Source organism: Sturnus vulgaris, chromosome 5 (genome assembly GCF_052056855.1).
Source record: "Sturnus vulgaris isolate bStuVul1 chromosome 5, bStuVul1.hap1, whole genome shotgun sequence".
In the NCBI taxonomy this organism is placed as follows: domain Eukaryota; kingdom Metazoa; phylum Chordata; class Aves; order Passeriformes; family Sturnidae; genus Sturnus; species Sturnus vulgaris.
This window is the reverse complement of record NC_142247.1, coordinates 43,925,758-43,947,477: the sequence shown is the minus strand read 5'-3', so window position 1 is coordinate 43,947,477 and position 21,720 is coordinate 43,925,758. Positions and strand designations below refer to the sequence as shown.

The 21,720-nt window shown below is 35.1% G+C and overlaps 1 protein-coding gene across 9 annotated transcripts in view; it reads right to left on the bottom strand.

Moving 5' to 3' along the window:
* Positions 1–21,720, bottom strand: part of SLC16A7 (solute carrier family 16 member 7) — a 77,987-nt gene that overhangs the window by 43,089 nt on the left and 13,178 nt on the right. Inside the window, exon 1 of one of the 9 annotated variants that reach the window (XM_088165606.1) lies at positions 20,807–20,828. The exons of 6 other annotated variants lie outside the window; for them this stretch is intronic. The gene's annotated coding sequence lies outside the window, so the exon portion shown is untranslated. Of the gene's footprint in view, positions 1–18,403; positions 18,539–20,806; positions 20,829–21,720 lie in introns of those variants that run through there. 2 more of the 9 variants (XM_088165602.1, XM_088165603.1) reach the window with 2 other exon arrangements.

Here is a 21,720-nt window from a genome sequence, read left to right as displayed (position 1 = left end):
AACTTAGTAGAGATGAAAATTTTATGCATTTATTAAAAAAGCAGTTTTAGAAGTAAATCAGTGTCACTTTGCAAAACAAAGTAGAAGAGTTACAGAATGCCAATATTATTCTCACAGAGACATCTAACTGAAAGTTTTTTTCAAGCCAAAGGCACTAATTTTCATTAATTTTCATCTCATGACCAGTGACAGCCATGGCTCTGAAAAAGCAAAATGTATGGCAGAAAGATATGCTCCCTTCTCCAACAGTTTCCAGTTCCTGGCAAATACGTAATCACACAGCTTCATGTCAGGTATGTTAACACAGTGCTTATGCTTGGGACTAACCAGGGGCCATCTCTGAAGATGCCCTCGCCACTTCTTAAGTGCAGAAATCATATGCTAATAGCACCTTGAGGACTGTGCAGGGGAATTTAACTTCTCTAACCACCTAACATAAAAGTCAATAGCTGTGTCCAGCCGACTCTACTTTCTGTCTTTCTTATACTGCTATTTATGCTGGTAAGAGATAATAAAAGGAAGTATATTCCTATCTAATAACCCACAACTTTGAGCAAACAGCTAAACAAGCCAGGAGGCATACATTTACATGGGGCAGTGTAGTACTTCACAGACACATTTGCCAACTCTTGATAACTAGACATGGCTAGTAGGATTAGAAGAGTTGTGCTAGCTCAGTATCCCATTGAGGGAACCTAGCTCTGTTTGAGTATCATGGCATGGTGCTACATAAAATAAGTATATAAAATAAGTATGATGTTTATTCTTCCAGTCTGGAACATAATGATAAAAAAATTCATTTGAAGTATGTACCAAGACTAACATAATTTACGCAGTGGCAATGCTCTAACATAAACAAATACAGGGAAGGAAGAATTTGTGATTGTATTTGATTTCCATGGGAAGGAAGAGGATGTTTAATTACAAACTCACTATGTACTTTGTCCAAGTGTTAATGAGATGACCTGCTGGTATATATACAGAACAACTTTAAAGACCAAGATGGTTTAATCAAATTCTGACACGTACTCCTCCACCCATTGTAAGAAACTGAGCATGGGGAGATCAAAAAACCTCTCTTGATTATTACAGAGGACACTTTTTCCTAACAGAAACACAGAAAGTACACAACACCCAGAGTACCACACATTGATGTACTTCTTTGAGAACAGTTCTACAATGTGACAGCAAAAGCAATCTTCAACCAATTTCCAGCAAGCTTAACAAGCTTTAGAACTTATCAAGGATTTTATGTAAATAATATTGTTTATACATGTATCAATTGTAAATTTTTACTCTGCCACTTACTAACTCCTCATAGAATACCCAGAATATACACATGAAGCCCTTAGTTCTGCTCTGGCACAGTGCCACTGAAAAGTTGTTTGGTGCTTGTCAATACACTCAAAGAGATGACCAACCACTGAAAAATTTGCGAGAAGTGCTAGGTCTTTCTGAAAAAAAAAAGAAAAGCAGATCCCTTCTCAAGCAGACATCAAGAATTTCTGAAAAATCTAGAAATCAATTTTTTCCCAATTTTTTAGTAATATTTCCTACATTTGAATCTGCTATTATAGATTTTCCATTTAATCCCAGCACTATGGATTTAAGTTAATACCATCTATTTTCCATTTCATTTACGATGACAAGCATAAGCCTTCTGGAACATAAACCTTTTGACCAGAACTTACCAGCTATCTCAGCCTGGTATGAAAGTGGTCCTTTCAAACATTAAGACAAGAGGAACTTACTATGGACAATCCAAACTACTGCCTCGGTTGCAGACCCAAAAGGTAGACCTGAAAGCTGAAGCCCTGAAGTGCAACAACATGTTAGTTACAGGATATGAACTTGCTCATGCATTAGCTGTGTTTTAGCAGGCAAATTTCTCATTTTGCTTGACAGAGAATATGGGGTAGCACTGATTCATTGCGTAAAAGCAATCTGATAAATCTGCTACAATATTCATTTTTGTTGAGCTATGCTGGCTCTTAACTGTGAAACTTTTCCCACATACCAAAATATTTTGCTCTACATAACCCCTCTTTGCCAAAGCCATACCTATGTAAAAAAACTCACAAGCATCAGCTTTTCAATTTCTGCATTATCACAATAAAAGCTTTATACTTCAGATTATTTTTCTGCAAACTGAGATAACATAATACTCCTTATTCTCATTATTTAGAATCTAGAACAATAGAGTTCAGATCCTCAAAATTTGACTATAATAGCTACATAGAAACAGTAGTAGAGTTTACAAAAATATATAGCAAATGACACAAGAAATATAAAGATCTCTGTGGCATTTGCATCCTTGCAATTAGCAAAAGAGCACAAGAAAAATATTCACAGAAGGGACTAGTTAAGTCAGATTTACCAGGAAGCTTAATAACTCAAGAGTAAACCATATCCAGTGTAGGGCAACAAGCACATCAGTCTAAGAAATTAGTCTTGTCCCTTTCAGGACAGAAGTTTAATGAGTTCAGAGGCAAAACACTGAGTTGTATTTTCCCTTGTAAAAAGCAGAAATATATACATATTTTGCTTTTCCTGAGTTCTGCTGAAGGCCCATGTACTCATAAGAGTTTAGACAAACATTCTACATGCAACATTGTTTGTAGCACATAAAACATGTACAGCACACTCCACACACCTATTCATTTTGTCTTGATAACAAGACAAAGACATAATAGTGGAGTTGTATAAATTTCAAGGTTTTTCCTTGAAAAGCAATACAATGCTGGGATTCAGAGCCTGAGCATTATAGTCTCCTGAAGACCACTTGCAGTCTTCAAGACAGTAATAGTCTTCTTTGTGTACAAAACAACTCTGGAGTTCACGTGTTCTTCTAAAGCCTTTAAAAACACCGCTTTTACTTATTTTCACTGAAGTCTTAAACTATTATCTACCTATGCATAGGTATGCACAAACTTTCCTATACATAAACTTTCACATACAGCCCAACTGACTTCTAAGGGGAGTAAATGGATTTGAACTCCATTCAAGTTTTATTTAGCTAGATCCTTTTTCAGTCAGTAGCTGCAGATGAAACAACCACCACCTCCTGGGATGACTGGGTTTAATTACAATTCGGTTTCTTTGCAGATTCTTCTCCAAACACATTTTCAAAATATTTCAAAATATTACTCTGTGAGGTATTCCTGAGGAAAAGTTGCTCTTGCTGTAATCTGATTCAAGAATAAAATCTATTTTCTATTCAATCCTAGCATTATTATTTCATTTTCATGATATTTTGCAATTTGAATATTAAACATGGAATTTGGGTTTATCCTTTTTCTTTTCTCCCTTGAAGTTAAGCATTGTCAGATTCATCAGTCATATGAAAAAAGAAACATTGGGTAAAACAAACTCACCCTAATGAGCTCCAAATAAATCTGTGTGGCTTGTTTGTTTCATTCCCTTTTCCCTAATATAACTTACCAATTCAAAAAAACATGTCTGTAAAATGCCACATGCATTTATTGCACCCTTTACACAATGAAAGAAGCATATGATGGAAAAACATATTTACGTTGGAGGTTTGTGGCGGTGTATCTCGAAGTATGTAGATGATAGTACCTATGTAATGAAATTTCAATGCACAGAGTTTTTTATTTGGCCTTTGTAGGAAAAAGTGTGATTGGCCCCTGCATAATAAAGCTGACTGTGAAAAGATGCAGCACTGATAAATCTTGAATTTTTAGGAAGTTAAAAAGGACAGTAACAGAATGTACCTGTTCAGATTTCCAGAGCAAGTATCAGAAAGCAAAAAGATGCAGTAAAGAGTGCTGTTTTCATCTTCAAAATGTGAGTAAATCTATAAATCCTTTGCAAAACAAAACAGGATTTTGAGGTGAGAGTGCATGAAACGTATTGGCTCTAGCTTCTATCTGTTCTGCATCAGACCCAAACCTGCTGTGTAGGGTTAGCTGTAGTCTTGAATGCATTTCCAGTTCATTTACATAACAAAACAGCTATTATTACTACCCATAACAGCTGAGAATATTTTAAATGGTAAATTAACACAAAGTACTGTTTAATTTCCACCAATCAAAAGAAAATCATAGCCTTTTTCTAGCATCATCCCTAAAACAGATTATTATTTTCATATGCCAATTGATAGACTTTTTTTACAACCATTAAAAAGAAAAAAAATAGAAATGCAAAGATGATGTGCATATTCTGAATATAAGTGAATAAATGTTTTTTAATATAGACTTCTTCTTTCATATTTCTAGAAAAGACAGAGTGGGGGTCCCATACCACACTTTAGTCAAGACTTTCATCTCTCTGTTCCACCAAGAACTTAATAATGTGCATATATCCATTTGTATTTCCAACAAAATATTTAAGCTTAAGACTTTCGCAAGCTGATTGTTGATTACAGTCGTCTAATGCCTGTACAGGAAAGACAGTCACCTCAGGAAAACCTAAAGCCTACATATCCACCTCCAAAGAGGCAATTTCTCCTGCTCAGAGTACATTTTGTGTGTATTTGCATTTTTAGCAGCCAAGGAACACAAGAGCATTTTCTTCAAAATAAAACAATTTTATCAAGATCAACTGACAATGTCCGCCTGAATAGTCTTTGAATTAAAATTATCTCCTGAAAGGGAAAGATGTTGGCTAAAATCTTCTTGCATAGAAAGCAAACTTAAATAATAAGAAATGTCCTGATTATTGTCCAAGTGTCCAAAAAAAGTACAACCTCATCACTTAAAAAAAACCCAACTGTGTGGCACACTATTTAATATGTAACCTCTAAAACGTAGAACAGTCCAGACCTAAAAAATTACCTCATATTGTTTACTTAATATACCCAATGAGAGCAAGACATTCAGCATAATAAAAGCTAGGGCATTTCTGACCATGCTAGAAGCAGAACTTTAGCCCTTTAAGTCAAATAGGAAAAGAAATTTAAGGGCCCTTGCTATCATACACCAGTTCTTTGAGGTTCTGATTACTAGAGTTTATATGTATTTTTTTTATTATCATATACCAAGCTTACATATGAAACTTATACTCCTTTCTGGATCAAACTTTATTGTAGTGAATTAAAGGATGGTGAGACCTGGTCAAATATATGTCTCCAAAGCAAATAGCAAACAAGACCATTTTATCTAACGATGAAAACCTCACAGTTTAGGTGCCTCTATATATATATGTATGTATGTAGATAGAGAGATCTATAGATAGATATAGATGTAGATGTAGATAAAGATATAGATATAGAAGATAAATATAGATGTATGGTTGGTGTTGTTATCTTTGTTCTGGCCATTACAGGAATTCAGTGATGAAGGGAAGCTGTTGTAGAAGCTTCTTCTTTCCTCATTCAGTTTTCAGTGGGAGCTTATGTGTTCTACTCAATGAAAGGTCTCTAACACTGCATTATTTCTGCCCTTTGAAGCTGCCTTTTGCACAGATCACTGTCACAACTTACTTAACCTATCTGCATTTTAAAAGCATTTATCACTGTGGCACTGTCACCGGAGTGGTGTCAACGATTAAAAAACAACAGGCAGGCTGTCTGCAGGTAGGCAGGGGAATCTATGCATTCAGAATATTGTGAGACCATGAAGTTTCTCTTGAACAATCAAGGGCAACATAAAAGAAATTAGGTTCTGCACAAAACTTTCTGAAGTGAGAGTAGCAGTGGGGAATCCCAAATATCACATTTTTTGTAATGCATTTATTTTCCCTTATTTGTGAATAACCTTACCTTAATGGAGAAAAGGTTATTTCAGAAACTTTTCTCTCTTCCAAAATGAAATGAGAAAAAAAAATAAAAATAATTTAAAAAATTCTACAAAAAACTATGCAAACTTCCCCTTGCCCCCCAAAGAAAAAATCATAAAACTTCCATTTTTTAATGTGATTTTCTTATCTGGTTTAGTACACTCATTCAAGATTTATAGATGCATACACTTTGCACGGTGAATAAGTCTGGTTTTAGCTGAAAAAGAGACAAAATTCATTAAAGCCCACATTTCAGATGAGAAGTTTTAGTGATATGTGAAACTATTACAAATTAAAGATGATACTCCAGTCTTTGAAAAAATATTCTCCTTTGTCTTCAGTACAAACTTGGCAACTACAATGCCAACCACATTTTTAATTGCAAGTGAATGAAGCCTAGCAGCAGTGTTAATTTGTTGACTGTATGCTAGCAACAGTCCCTCTGCAGTTCATCCCACATTATTTTTCCTAGGCAAACAAATATATATTTTTGATTATTCTGAATACAACAGATTCCATCTTCAGTGGGCCAAGTGGAAATCCAAAAAAAAAAAAAAAATGACATCTTGATTTTGAAAATCTGGAATAAATAATCTTTTCTTTTTATTTATTGCAAATGAAAGAAGCAATCTGTAAAAAAAAGTCTAGCATTCATCCTGAAATGTACTGATTTACTGGAAAAATTGAAATCAATGCTGGCTTTGGTGTTACACATCACTTAGCTGGAACTACACATGCAAAGTCCACATATTCAGCACTAATCAAGCTATTGCCTGTTTGTGTTTTGCAGCATGAGCAAGTCCTTCTTTAAAAGACATGCATAGAGAAGGAGGAGTAGATTAGCATTTTTAGGTGCCAAAGTAGAATTTACTCATAAAAAAGAAAAAAAATTTGCCATGAAAAAAAAAGGAAAGCATTCTGAGCGATTAGCATTGTATGTGTAATATTCTTTGAAGCCTTGATTTCTTCATCACATTGATCTTATTTAAACAGTCTCTTATTTCTCCAATATTTTAGTATTTGTGCTCACAACTCAAGGACCTCTCAAGAGGCCTCAGCTGAGATTTGGCATCACAGCCTAACAAGGTCACCTTTTAGTCTCATGACCAGAGCTTTTGGTTCACCCTCACTGACCCTTTACTATATTCTGAGTTCAGTCATGTAAGAAGGTGGAAAGGATTATGCAAGAAAATGTGGGCAGGCTCAGCAACATGTATAACCTTATGCACTTCTTAGAACTCAACTCTCCTCTCTAAGCACAGTTTGCATCTCTCTGTGGTGTTCAGTTGCCTTTTACTTTCTGTCCTTTTCTAGTCAAGCAAGACACAAATCCTGTACTTTCACACAAAATTAAAAGCATCTTTCTTTTGTATGCTATGGCACAGTCACAGGTATTTTAGAAAACTATTTGTGGCTTGCTGACACCCTGAAGCATTTTTTCCAATGGCCATTCTCACTTCAGCTGACCAGCACAGAATAACATGCCATTTCTGGAGAAGAACTGCTACATCAGAAAGCTTTCAACTGTGAAATCATTCAACAGATATAGGAAACAATATAGCAAACAGGGCAATCTGCTGGGTTTTATCTGAAAGAATATATCAACACAGAATTTCAGGGAGATTTAATAGTTGATACTTTCTTCATCAAGTGCTGTGATGAAACACTAGATTTAGGTAATTTTTATTCTCTGTAACCGTTTTCTTATTCTTTAGTTTGTTTCCTGGTATCCAGCATATACCCAGTTCCTTCTTTGCAATTATCAGATTTATTATTTCCTGCAAGAACTACAGATGCATGGGCATCTCCAAAAACACTTCTGGCCAGCAGAGTAGTATGAGCACAGCCACAGATCAGTTACAATGAAGAAAACACAGCAGCAAAATTTTTTACTTTGAACAATCAGATCCTGAACCAAATCAAGGAGGAATATCAAAAGGAGTTAATACCTGGGGTCAGAGGAGAGAAATATCTACCACAAACCTTTTCTTTCCCCTCAATTTCAGAAGTCTTACACACAGGGGAGGGGAAAAAAGACGGTAGAAAACCAACCAGTTTTTATTATTGGAAAAAAATGATGTAAAACTTTTCACAGATTATTTTAATAGAAGTTTCCAGCAATTATATCTATATGAAACTTGGGCTTTGGATTTATTTTTTTGCCAACGTTTGAGACAAAAGTTATATGAAACATTAATGCTGATGCCAAAGTAGTTAAAAAGATATTAATTGAAATAGGTAAAGAAATAAAATCAATATGATTTTAAAACCTATCAAAATAATTCATTGGGCATGCAAATGTTAAAAGAAGCTTCTCTAGGAAAAAAAAATCTTCCAACTGTGTAGCTTTCAATAAGGACTCAAATTATTTATTAAATCGACCAGTTATTTAATGAATCTCAATTTCTGAGTGTTTAACTGATGTCATGCCAAAGGAAAGACTTATTTTCAGAAACTGTAGAAAACATATTCTGCAAAGTAATGTCGTATAATTAGGATGTAAGGCAATAGAAGCATGATTCCACGTATGCAAGACACTAACCAAGTATTTCAAAATTATCTCTTAAATCAGAAATCATTAAGTAGCAATGATGCTCATATCACTTTCCAATTTCAAAACTGAAATTTCCATTTTAAGAATATATATGAAAATTCATCTCAGTAATGCAAATGAAGAATAGGATCAGAGTATTTAATATCCAACACATTGGTTTGTATGTACCAAAACCAATTTAAGCATGTCACACGATATGTAGTATTTTATGAAGCATGAGCAACAAGGCAAATAAACCACAGTGAGAAACATTGAAAATTATGTTGAAAGGTATAAAAGCAAACCAAAACCAGACTTATTTTAGTTCTGTTCCACATAAGCTCAGCAATAACTATACATCCTACAAAACCTTTTGCAGGACTTAAACTACAAAACTGTTCACTGCTACCTGACAGGGGTAATTAATGACCTATCAAAAACGACACAGAAGTAAATTTTATACTAATAGGAAAGGTGCTGAACCACCCCCGGTTCCTGAATCCAGACAAATGAACCAAGGCATGCTGTACTACAGCCTGGCTTAAGTACACTTTTCCTACTTGCATGGTATGCCTGTGACAAATACAGCCTGAGGTTTCCAACAACAGAGATGCTGTTATGGCAACTGTACAGGGTAATAAAAGAAGCCTTGTGAAAAACACGCGACAAAAGTTGAAAGGAAAGTCACAGCTTCTCTGAAGCTGGGCCTACTGCTATTCTCTGAATTATTTTCATGACTGCTTGTTATTCTGTAGATTACAATAATTCTGTAATGAAATTATTTTTATTAGCAATAGAGGTATACACATAATGTTAAATGCTGAAATGAGAAATTTGGAAAACAAGCTCCAGGCTCAAAGAATGTAGTGACATTTGATTATTATATAATTATAGCATCAGTCCATAATCCTTAATGGACTTCATCTTCAATTACAGGGCATAGAAAAGAAAAAAGTTGGTTCTTTATTCATAAATGTGTTAGGATGATAACCTGAAAAAGTTATATATGCCTTTGAGACTTCCATGATAAATTTTATCCCAATGATAAAATTTTATCCTGTTTAAACAGGTAAGGCATTTCTGATTTTTAATATAGAGATTTGGAAATTTGATGGAAGAGAAATCAAGGTGAAAGTAAATCAATAAAGAACAGGAGATAAAAAGAATAAAATAAGTACCAAAAGAATTTAAGGAAATGTGCTGATGTAACAACAGGTAGATTTGTGGCAATATTAATGTAATGCAAGTAACTTTTATAACTTGTAATGCTGTCAGAACTTCTTCCTGACATCTTCTCCCAGAAATACTGTCTATAGAAATCTAGCACTTCTAATGTTAGACATAACTTTTCAGTTCTGAGTGGATAGAATCACATTTGTACTGTTCATACTGTACAGCAAAATAAAAGATCAACAAAGAGCTAAATGCCAGTACCTAGGCACTTCTAAATCAGGCTACAGGTTAAGAAAAATCTCACTATAGAGTCAAACTTACTTCAGAAATTATAGTATACTCCTCATGAAATAATAAACAAGCAGTGCTTTCAAAACAAGTTCTGTCCTCATAAGAAATGTGGAAATAGTGGAAGTAAGCCTTTGTGCAAAAAAACGCTTCTCTTGCCTGCCATTTTGAGATTCTACAATGAGGTACATCAGAAACCAAGATCTCGTTCATTAATTTAAATTTACTCTCAGACTCATCAGCATTTTTTTTGTCTGATGCCCCATTACATGTGGCTATCAGAGTACAGAAATAAGGACAGTTACTTACAAGGAAAAGTATTTTCAACTTCTTAAATATTATCGGTAGCAGGGAAAGAAGGATGAGGACTTCATATGCGGATAAAAAATTAAATTTCCCATATAACATAAGGAAATTAATGCCTACATACTTTTCTGCAAATTTAAGTCTAAATTGCCCTTCGGCAACCTGCTAGAAATTAAATATTCCCCAAGAATAGATATCAACTGTTAACCCAGGTTTTAGAAGTGATTTGGTGTCTCATCAGATATAGATGCAATAACTAATGAAACTGCATTTCTGTCATTGTTCTCTTTCACTGTGGTATGTATAATGCTTCTGTTTGGGAAGGACTTGTAGTCTTCAAATTTTCTATTTCAATCCAACAATACCTGCCAAATCATGAGCCTTACAGCATGATTTGATTGCATAGGGCTAGCAGCATTATTTTCCTCAGTTTGCATCAGTTGCTTAAATTACAGTAATTTTTATTTTGGAACTAATGGTATTTTCCCAAATTCAAAATGTTTCTGCATTGTCAGTCTGTTTAATAGGCATTACACAAGAATACTGGGCACTTGAGCCTAAAATTATATATATTTGCATGCCATTTCCTTCTCATACTATCACACGACTAATTCTGCCGCACTATGTGGCCGAATGTTAGTATATACTGTTGATCTATCTTGCCAACTCAAAAATTAATATCATGGAAGAATTTTTAACAAATAAAATACTTACTGAGAGACAGAAAATAATGTGTTTTGTGTGAAGGATGCAATGCATCCCACAACACTTTTTTAAATAGACTGTAATTAACTTTAATATTTTCATACGTGATAGAAAGTTTTTCTCATAAGTCAGAGATAAAATATTAAACAAAAAAAAATCTAATGTTTTTTCCAATGGCATGTTTCATACTGATTGATACAAACTAGTTTCCTATTAATACGTGAACAGCATTGATTGCTAAAGCAAAAATTTCTAGTCTACAGAATTATATCCCTGTTCACCTCTTCTCTTATTTTCATGTTAAAATGACTCATTTTAAAATTAGTAATTTACCTCAATTTAAAATTGAGGACATATCAATAATTTTATGTATTGCAGTGATACTAAAATTCAATTCCTATTCTCTGAAAAGTGAAAGAAGAAAAGAGAAAAGAAAAGAAAAGAGAAAAGAAAAAAGAAAAAGAAAGAAAGAAAGAGAAAGAAAGAAAGAATTCAAACCACTTAACATACAGAAGTCAGCACCCAAAAGCCCAGACAGCCCAAAATGGTTGTTTTACTATATCTCTATTTTAGTACTGCCATGGTCTACTTATGATTAGTGATTTAAAGTGTCTGCAATGCCATATTTGTTTAAAATACTCTTTAAAAATTCCCAATTCCATAAGGAGGGATTTCTTCTCTTTTCCATTTTTCTTTATTTCTCTACTCAGTATATTAAAGTGCCTCTTTGGTGGGCATGAAGGTACATGAAATGAAAAATTACTTCTTCCTCACACTATGCTTATTCTTCTGATTTGCATAAGGTATAATTTTGCCCTGAAATAATAAATTTTTCCAAGTTGACTTTTAGCCTTAAGATGAGTGATTTTAGTAAAAGGAAGAATGGTGATGGCTTTCCCACTTGCATCTTAAAGATTTCTTCATTTAAGCAGCTAAACGATGGCTAACGATGCTCCAAAACAGCAGATTTTTTATCTTGTTGTCTCATCCCTTTGTCCTAATCCAGAAAAAAGATATTTTTGGCTGCTTCTTATGGAGCCTTCTTCATGATGTATATCATGTAATTCATATCCAGGAACCTCCTCAGTTCTTTTGCCTTTCAGCTGCATGCTTCAAGATTCCACCTGACTCACGTCTATCATTCCCTTTATGCAAAAGAGACAATCCTAAGGAGCTCAAAAATACTTTTTTCCCAGATTAGCTGTCCTAGTTTTGCTTTTCTACCTCCTTCTCTTGACCTAATGCACTCTCAGCATGTACAGCTTGAGTTGCACACCACCATCAGGTGCTCAGCTGAAGTTACAATGACCTCAGGCTACAGTTATATGAACCTGCCATTTTCAGTTTAGATTAAGTTTCTCTTTTTCGGGTGCCCAAATTCAGATGCCTTCAGGCAAGGGCTAGCCAGCAGCAGAGATGTGAGTTATCTCCTAAGTTCTAGAAGTGCTGGCTGCAGTGCACAGCTTGCCAGGGGCTTTCCTTCTACCACAAACCCGGGTAAAAAGGCTGAACCAGCACGTCTCCATCTCTGCCTTCCCAAGGAAGTGCCAGCTGCAAAGCAAACACACAAGCTAAGCCCACTATGTTATCTAATGAATAACATTTTTTTACAATATCCCTTTCTATCATACTCTTCTTTCACAAATACCTGGCATTTACTGTCAACCAGGGAAGGCGCTTCAGCTTTAATGAATCTGACAGCAGTGAGGGGGGATGGAAAAATGAATTAACACTTGATACAGCCACCACAGATAGACACCCAATATAAAGTGAAATACATGAAAAGGCTCCTTACACTCAATCTAAAGATGATGTAATGACATCAATCACATACTCTTGCTGCTCTGTCGGTGACATAGCTAAAGCACAATGCTGCAGACAAGGATACTAGGTGACAATTATGTGCTATTTCTCACAATACAAGTATGATGAGCTACTCAAGCAAATGATAAGGCAAATTCTTTAACGATGCATGTTTTTAGGCAAAACTACAAAGATTGAATTGTATTTCATTATACTTCCCTATATAAACTTTGAACCTTGCCTAAAACCTAAGGGAGGGATGTGGATCAAACAAAAAAACCACTACCCTTTCCTTAGAAATCCAACTCCTCAAATAATCTTAACAGCCAGTCAACATCCTTTTCTCTCAAAATAAATATTAGAGGGGTGTTTTCATGGTATTTTATCCTGCTCCCACAGGTCTAGATTTCAGAAGTCACTTTGAATAGCCCTTTTGCAATCACTGTCAGAGCATTTCCTGATTATATTGCAAAATTAACCATTTTGAGAAAGGGAGAGTAATTATTATTTGCAAATGTGGGAGCAAGTCCTTAGAGACAAGGCAATGGTATATTTGACGAAATATAAAACAGTTGGTTAACTACCAAGCATTGTAAATGAGTTACTACCAAGAAAGCACTGATTTCTTCCAACAATATTCCCCATAACAAACCTCAAAAAACGATCTTATTATCAAGTCCTAACAAAGGCTTTATTCTTCTCTCTAGGAAAAGACTCCTCAATGATTCAGTGACACAAACACACACTAAATATTTTCCAGGGTCAAAGCTAGGAAGCCCAACACTCCCAAGGACTGAATTTTAGGCAGGCAATTGACTATGAAGTGCACCTACCCTTTGTGATTCATGTTTGCAGCTCAGCTGCATGATGGCTCAAGAGCATAACTATTGCTGTCAGGCTGATCTCATGAAAAGGAGGGGTATGTACAGGACAGCTGGCCAGCAACAGATGGGAATATGCTGTTCCATCTCACAGGTTGGTAGACTTCCTGTTGCAGCACATGCTGTCAAGAAAGAATTCTAATTCTAATGCAGCACCGGTCTTCCAATGCAGGCCTGGCTTTAAGCCACACTCAAGTCCTAGAATTCAAAGAACTTCTTAAATTGTATATCAACTCCTTGTTGGTGTTGAGAATTAATTAGTTCTTTTAATTATTTTTGTTTGTTTGTTTAAGGTGAAAGGTTTTATGAGCAGAACTTGACATAACTGTCGACAGGTTAAATTTTTTTGCCCTTGAAGAAGAAAAGTATTTAATTTTCCAGTAACACAATAGATGCAAAAAGGTCATCATCAGTTGCAGTCACCACAAGGATTATTGCTCTTGCTCATTCTTCTTTATGGTAACATTAGCTTTGACCACCAATTGACTTCTAAAATAGTTAAGCTGCATTAAAATTAGACTGTTGTTATTGCAATTTACAAGGTAATTGATTTATCTTTTATTCATTCTCTTAACCTTGTATAGACACCCAGAATTTAATTCAGTTCTTTTGATATTTCAAATTAAATATTACTTGAAAACAAAAAAGTAAAACTCATTTGAAAAGTTAGAGAAACAGAAATTAAGATACCCGTTCATTCTGACCTTCTGAGTGGAAAGAAATAAATGGAACATTCATGCTACTTCTCATTATCAAGGTGTCTGGAAACAACTGTAGGCAACTCATTCCACTGTGCAAACTCACCCTGACCCAACTAGTCATTGTGTGTCAATGTAAAGAATTATCATCTCATCACCTAAAAATAGATACTGTTGTGGATAAGGTTATCTAGACCATAAAAGACAGTATTCATTTGTAGTTATAGATTCACACGGGGGTTAAATTGCAAGACACTAATATAAATTAATGGAAAAGCAGATTAAAGGGGATTACAAAATAAGATTTGGCTGACAAATATTGTTTTTTTGCGTTATCAACTTTGGCACTGTGTACAAAGAGTGATACAACTTCACAGGGTACAACAAGACACCTTGAGCTCATACTCTGCAGATGATTAGAATTTCTACGCAAACAATGCCTGTACAATTCCATACACATACTTAAGTGTTCAATAGGATAATATTTTCCTTTTCTCTTTTCAAAAGACTTTCAAGGAAAAATTATAACATATTAACAGTGATGTGTAATTTAATTTACTACAATCTGTAGTAAATCCTTTTTAAGGACACAAATTACAAATTAGAAAAATGGATATGGTCTAATATTCATTAAATACCATTTTAGTATTATGTATTTCTCTTCTTTTAAACTGAAAGATCAGTTCACAGAAATACATATACAGTCTGACATTTTGAAATGGCTCCTGACGTCAAAGAATATCTGCCTAAGAACAAGAATCAATGTTTTACAGTTTCTTCCTCATTATTAATAATTATTTCAGTATTCAAACTAAGGGAGCATTTCTTGTGAATACCTACACTTAGCATTTTAGTACTTGAGCATATTTTTACTAGATCCCACAGCAATATAGTTCACCCTGATGAGCTTTGAAGAGGGTTTTGATGAAAAAGACCCATAACTTTGCATAATAAGCTCTACAAAAAAACCACCTGAATATTCTGAGTACTCACACAAATAAAATTAATATTCAATCTAAATGTTTACAAATATGAATCTTAAACAAATGCAGCAAGCTAGCATTGAGTTTACCTCACTCTGCAAGCCACTGATGCATCCTCACCACAAACCAGAACATTAATATGATATAGTTCTACTCAGAAAAAGAAGTTGAACTTGCTGAATGAAATACTGCTAGGTAAATGTTTTCTCTTTTTCGGCAACCTCAGAGCCAATCCTTTTCCTTTTTTATGGTCTCTCTGCTCTTAAATTTGAAACCTACAGAGCACCAACAGCTTATCAACTGTCAAATATTTAAAAATTATTATTAAGAGTTAGAATTATTCTAACCTCTTATTTTCTCTCATTTCTTCACACATCAGATATTATGCTTATTGTTTCACACCCATGAGCTAAAATATTAATGTAAATGACAAATCATGTATCAGAGTACAAAATCTAATGTAAAAGGACAAATATAAGCATATATGCATAATTTCCATAATTTGTATAATTGCTGCATAATAGCTTTTGTATCAGCAGACATCATATACACTGACATTTTTGTGATTATCATAATTCATTACTTATGATCTACTCTTGCTAAACATATAATATTCATTTGCTGCAGAATAATGAAAGAATAAAAATTTTAATGGATAGGTGAAGATGGAGATAGTGTTCTGTTAGTTTTAAGGATATTTAGAACCAAACATCACAGATGGCAATTTTATCTGAGGTTGATGACCATTTCCATTTTTCATCTACTAATTGTTGATTCCATCAGTTTTGTACTGTTGTGGATCACCAGATGGCACTTCTCCCTGCTCTTAAGAATCCTCTGAGCGTGTAGGAGTTAGATCTGGGACAAACATTTCCAGCTGAACTGAGATGCTGTTGAGATCCATACCAGTTAAGAAGCACTTGTCTTGTTTCAATCCCTCTCTTTAAATGAAAATATTCTTTCTCAAATTAGTTGCTGTACACAAGCTATGTCTACAGAAGGGGAAAAAAAGTAATAACTCCTACACACATACTTCTGTCAACACATATGCACTGCCCTGCCCAGGAACATTTTTCAAAGAATTCTTTCACATTCTTCACAAGACTATTTAAAGCTGCACTTCTAGCTTGAATAAAATAATATTGACAGAACAAAATAAAATTGTTGAAAATTTTTCCATTTCTAAGCAGCATTGTAACTTCACAGCTTCTATTACGTTCTTCAAATAATTTCTCTCCTATGTTTCCATGTGCAATCCACAGGAAGAAAAAAAATCAGAAAAGTATGCAGTCATTACAAGAGCCCTCAGTGAAGTACAACCATGATTCATTATCATCCCATACTACTGGAATATCTTGGTGGAAACACCATAAAGCAATGTTTAAATATCAGGCAGTGATTGCTTTATAATGTCTCTAACTATGCCGCACGTATATCTTTCCTGCTTTCCTCTGTTACATGGGTCAAACACAGTGCTCCCTTTTCTCTGGGGCTTGGGGAAGAAGACACAGGTTGATTTGGACTTTTCCCCCCCACTCAATTTCTTTCCTTCTTGTAGGAAGGAAGATACAGAGCCATACTGGTAAGTAAATTTTGTGTGAAAATCTGAAAAAAAAAACCAGGTTTCTAGGAGGTAAGTTAAAGCAAAAGGAATTTTCTTCATGTTGAAACTTCATTTAAGTTTCATGCAGCATCATGAAAAGTCAGTTGTTCAAGCGTAACTCCTTTGCGTAAGGACTTGGGGACCTCTCTGCTATTACCCTGTAGGAATACTTTTCTGTTATCTCCCGGTTTTGCTAACAGTCAAGGCAATCTTTTTAGTTTTGGAGAGCTACAGTGTATCAGTTCTACATGAGAGTGGGACTTTGAGAATATACACTGAAGTCTCAGCCACTGTTGAAAAACAAAATATTACTTCTTTTTCAATCTCCCAACTATTTTATTTTTAGAAACAATGTATAGATAATATTTCATGTAGATTTATTGAGAATCATATCATAAGCAAACAAAAATGAAAAAATATAAAGGAAGGTACAAAACATCCATTGGAAATGTTTGAGGACTCCATCGAGGAGCTTAGTCTTTCTTCTTTTTTAAAATTTGACCCACTTAAGTCCACCACCTTAGTGTGTGAGAAGCCCCTACAAGCTTCTGATGTCAGAAGAGTTGTGAAGATGACAGCCAAAACTCTGGCCTCTAAACCATCAGCCTACTCTGGTGAAATCAAAGAGAGCTTTAAACTCAGTTTTGAGCTCAGTAAACAAAGATTTAGACCCTTAAGCTTTGATAACAGAGATGACAAAATCAGCCCCAAAAATCACCAGGTTATCTCCATGAAATAAATTGAGCAAATTTTTCTTCAAAATTATGTATAAACTGCCATTCTAATACTGTTTGTGGACTATTTGCAAAACTGTTTAGGTTGGTGGAGATTTTAGAGGGGTTGCTATAATGAAATAAAAAACTAAGTAGAAATTACTTTTGCACTTGATTCTAAGGAATCTAATGATTTTTAAGTGTGTATATCTGAAATGAGGCATAGGACACTGAGTTCTGACATTGCAAAAGACATTGCAAAAGAAACAGAGTTACTTGTGTCAGTAAAATACATTCCCATATTGTTTCCTTTAAAGCAACCCCTCAACCTTTATTATAAAAATCTCTGGTATTGCAGAACTGTCGTGTAAGTGCTCAGCGAGGATGAATAACCTTCATTCCAACACTTGGTTTCATGCAAGGGGATTATCCTATTGCTTCCTTCCCAAACCCTTATGAAAATAAGATGTTTATCATGAAGACTTGTTTTGTAAGTAAAATTGATGTTGCATTGATAAATTAGGTGTTAGTTGAAAACACATGGCATAAATTCTTCCTATCTGACCTGAGCTACTAATGTTTCTCTTTCTTTTAACTTTCTCTTTAGAAGACTCATCTTTGAAGTCTGTATTTTCTCAGAAATTTTTGCAACCTATATGAACAAAATATATCCATCAAATCCATAGAGTTTGGTTAGACTGGGAATTGTCACCATGCAGTTGTTAATCCTTGTTATAACTTTCCAGGACTAGACAGAATAAAAGAATATTTCTTTTTTGAAGTGCTTCACACTGTTTTGTCAATCCATGTCAGATAATCATTAAAAAGTCAACAGCAAATATTGTGCAACATGTGCTGGTGCACTGACTTGCCTTGCATTTAATTAGTCAATTAGTTTTGCATGGATTACCACAGTAATCTGAAACTGCCTACTGCTACTAAATAAAGCTAAAAGGAAATAGAAAAACAGCACATTACCTGGCAGAGAGCTCCTGTCCCAGGCAATAATCAGAACTTGAGAGATACAGAGCCTTTGTTCAGTTTGAACATTTAACAACTCTCTGGAGACCGGATTGGCTGATTATCACACATGATGTTTGGAGAATTTATTTTGTGTGACCAATTGCCAAACCAACAAGCATCTCAAATTACTGAGGCACAAGAGATTATGGTGAAGCTCAACATTCAGAACACAATCCCACAGAAGGACATCCTTGGTTTATTAACATTCTATAACCCGTTTAGGGTTTCCTTCACAGACTTTGTCTGATTTTTTTTTTTTTTGGTAGAATTTTTTCTTAACATCCTCTGTTCCACTTCAAAATTCTATTTAGATGCTATATATAGCCTTTAAAATGAGTGCTAATGTCTGGGGATACCTGAACATAGTTTGTGTCTAATGCTCTAAGAGTTCAGCATATATGGTGTGACTGGTTGCGAAATTGCCTTTTATAACCTACACTAAGTTTAGATCAACATAAATACTATTTTGTTCAATTAATAAAAAGTATAATAGAAATGCTCTAAAGATCATCAGTAAAAGCTTAAAAGGAAAATTAGAGGCACTTAATGCAACTATCATATTGCAAAAGTCCAATTTTTTCTCATTTGGACAGTTAATGTGCAATTAATTTAGATTTTTCAGACCACTCAATTAACAGTGAAAGTATAAAATACTGCAAAAAGCTTTATAGCGTAATTAGAAATTGTATTAATAAGCAATGCTAGCCATGACAATATTTAAAAAGCTGTATTTTGCTGGAGATAATGCAGGATTTGCTGTAGAGCTCCAAAAATTATTTTCCATTATTTCTTAAATTTAAAAAACTCCCAATACTTGTATAGGGGAAAAAATGTAATCATCTGCAGAACTGATGACAGAATAAATATATTGCAAGGTAGGTTGCACCTTAGACCAGATCATACCTTCACTCAAAAACTCTGAGCAAATTGCTTTTCAAAGTTCATATCAAAAGCCTTTTCTTTTCAAATGCAAAAATGTTCTTAACTATTTTGCTGGAAAACCAGGCAACAAGGTGTGTATGTCCTCACAACTGTTATTTTTTATCAGGCCCACACACCATACTTGCCTCGACCCAAAAAATGCTGGAAAAGATGAAACTGCCTGGCCGAAAGAAAGAGAAAAACATTGTGATGACTCAGGCTGGAAAAAAAAATTAAAACTTTCTCTTGTCCTAGATATTCACTAAGCAACTGATATTAAAGCCTCAAAGTTCTTAGAAGTGCTTTGTTTGGGAATTTCTGGCCATCTCTGGGACAGATTTTATGGGCAAAGTGCTGTTACTTTCCCTCACAACCACTATGAATGTTCATAGGCAAGAAAGCAATTCTCAGAATAAATTTCTTAATTGATCTGAAAATAATGATGCTAATGATGATCTGCATTTCTAGGACGTGTGGCAATCTCATGTGAAAAGTGAAACAAGGTCTAGAATTACTGGAAGCTAACCCAATAGGAGACTTGCTGAAAAAAAAAGACCAGCCTAAATCATGAAAAAGTATTATCATTTAATTGATCTCTGTATTGTCTAAAATTTTAATTTTAATCTGAAACAGTTCTTTTGGGAAGAAGGAAACATACTGGAGATAATACATGGCAGTGATAGGTGAGTCTCTAATGCCAAACTGTGAGGAGGATACTTGCAAGGGTTGTTCATCTTGGCACTGAGCACAACAGCAGGAAGGGAATATGTTTGCTGACACAAGCACACAAGAAGACAACAACAAAGAAAATAAATGTGGGATGCTGAACTCTGACAAAAACCCTGCGGTGACAACAATACCACATTTCCTATAATTGGAGGGAACAGCTTCTCACGTGTGTCAGCAAAGCTGCTCTCCCCCACTGTGCCCTTCGGTGGCAGGCCCTTCCTTCCACAGGATCCCCATCCCACTCCAGGCAGGGGAAGAGAAAATCACCACTGGCCCGAGATTTCTGCTCCATTGAGAAACACCCACACAAAGATGGATTAACAGCAGGTACCACTGCAATGTCTCTACGGATGCTGACCACAAAGTCCACAGGAGCAAGCACAGCACAGCACCAGCTTGGCACCACAGTGGGGGACCACAGCTCCCTTTTGTCCATTGACTTCAGAGGGCAATGAGGACTAAAATATGTGTCTATCCTGTGGCTGAGCATTTTAAATTCAGGGAACTGAGCATGAAGTAGAAGGTCAAAACTAACACTAAAGTGTATTTCTAAGTGACACAGCTAATTGGTATGGGCATGCCAGTGGCAGACAGCTGACCTTCAGTCCACTGTCAGCTTGAACTTGACAAAAACAAAAGTTAATACTGTCTTGGACTGTTGTCTATATAAAAACATATCAATACCAAGAGGGCTATTACTCAACTCACCATATGAGAGTTTATCCAGCAGTGTATTTTGTGAATAGCAATGGAAGTGGAGTTTTACATATAATACGAATCCAGCTACTCAAGAGCTCCTCAGAGAAGGGTGCCTAGAGTTGGCTCAGTCATTGCACCTTGCTCCCCTTCACACATAGGCACATATTAAATGTAACTATTCCTCCCTGGAAGAGAACCAGACATAGAAAGGACAATTTCTTTTGGGATCATAAGATTTAACTGTTAAAATTGAAGTAAACTCATCATAACCATTGAGTCTGTCTGCTGATGTGAACTTCAGCTCAGGTATTCTACACACTAGCACCTGCTTCACTACTTTGTTTTAGTAACAGACACTTGAAAAGAAATAATCTTTGCTGCATATAGTCAAGTGCTACCATAGAGCTACTATACCACGTGCAATACCAAGTGCTATACCAAGTGCTACTGCAGCACAATTTTTCCTTCTGTCTCAATCCAAGCCTTCTTAAAAGAATGCCCTACGTTAGCATTGGCAATAATAGCTAAAGCTATACAGCAGCTTGTTCTAATAATGGATGTTTGGTCACAAATTGTTTTCTTTTGGTGTGAATTTCTACCTTTTTTTTTTTTTTTAATAACTCCCTGCAAGACATAAGGTACTGGGTGATAATCTTTTTTCCCACTAGTATATACTCTAGATTTACACATTTCAGAGAAGATGCAAGCCTGTGATATAGATCTGCAAGATATTATTTGACTTACACATAATTTGACTTTTTCTCATTTAAGGGAGCAATCCATCACTACAATATTTTGTTATTAAGAGCGTTGACATCTGCATGTGACCTGGATTTGTAGGTTTCACTTATAATCAGTGGGCAGAACCGAAGTTCTGGGACATCTCCTTGTGACCTGTTTTAGACACGCAAGCTATAATGAAA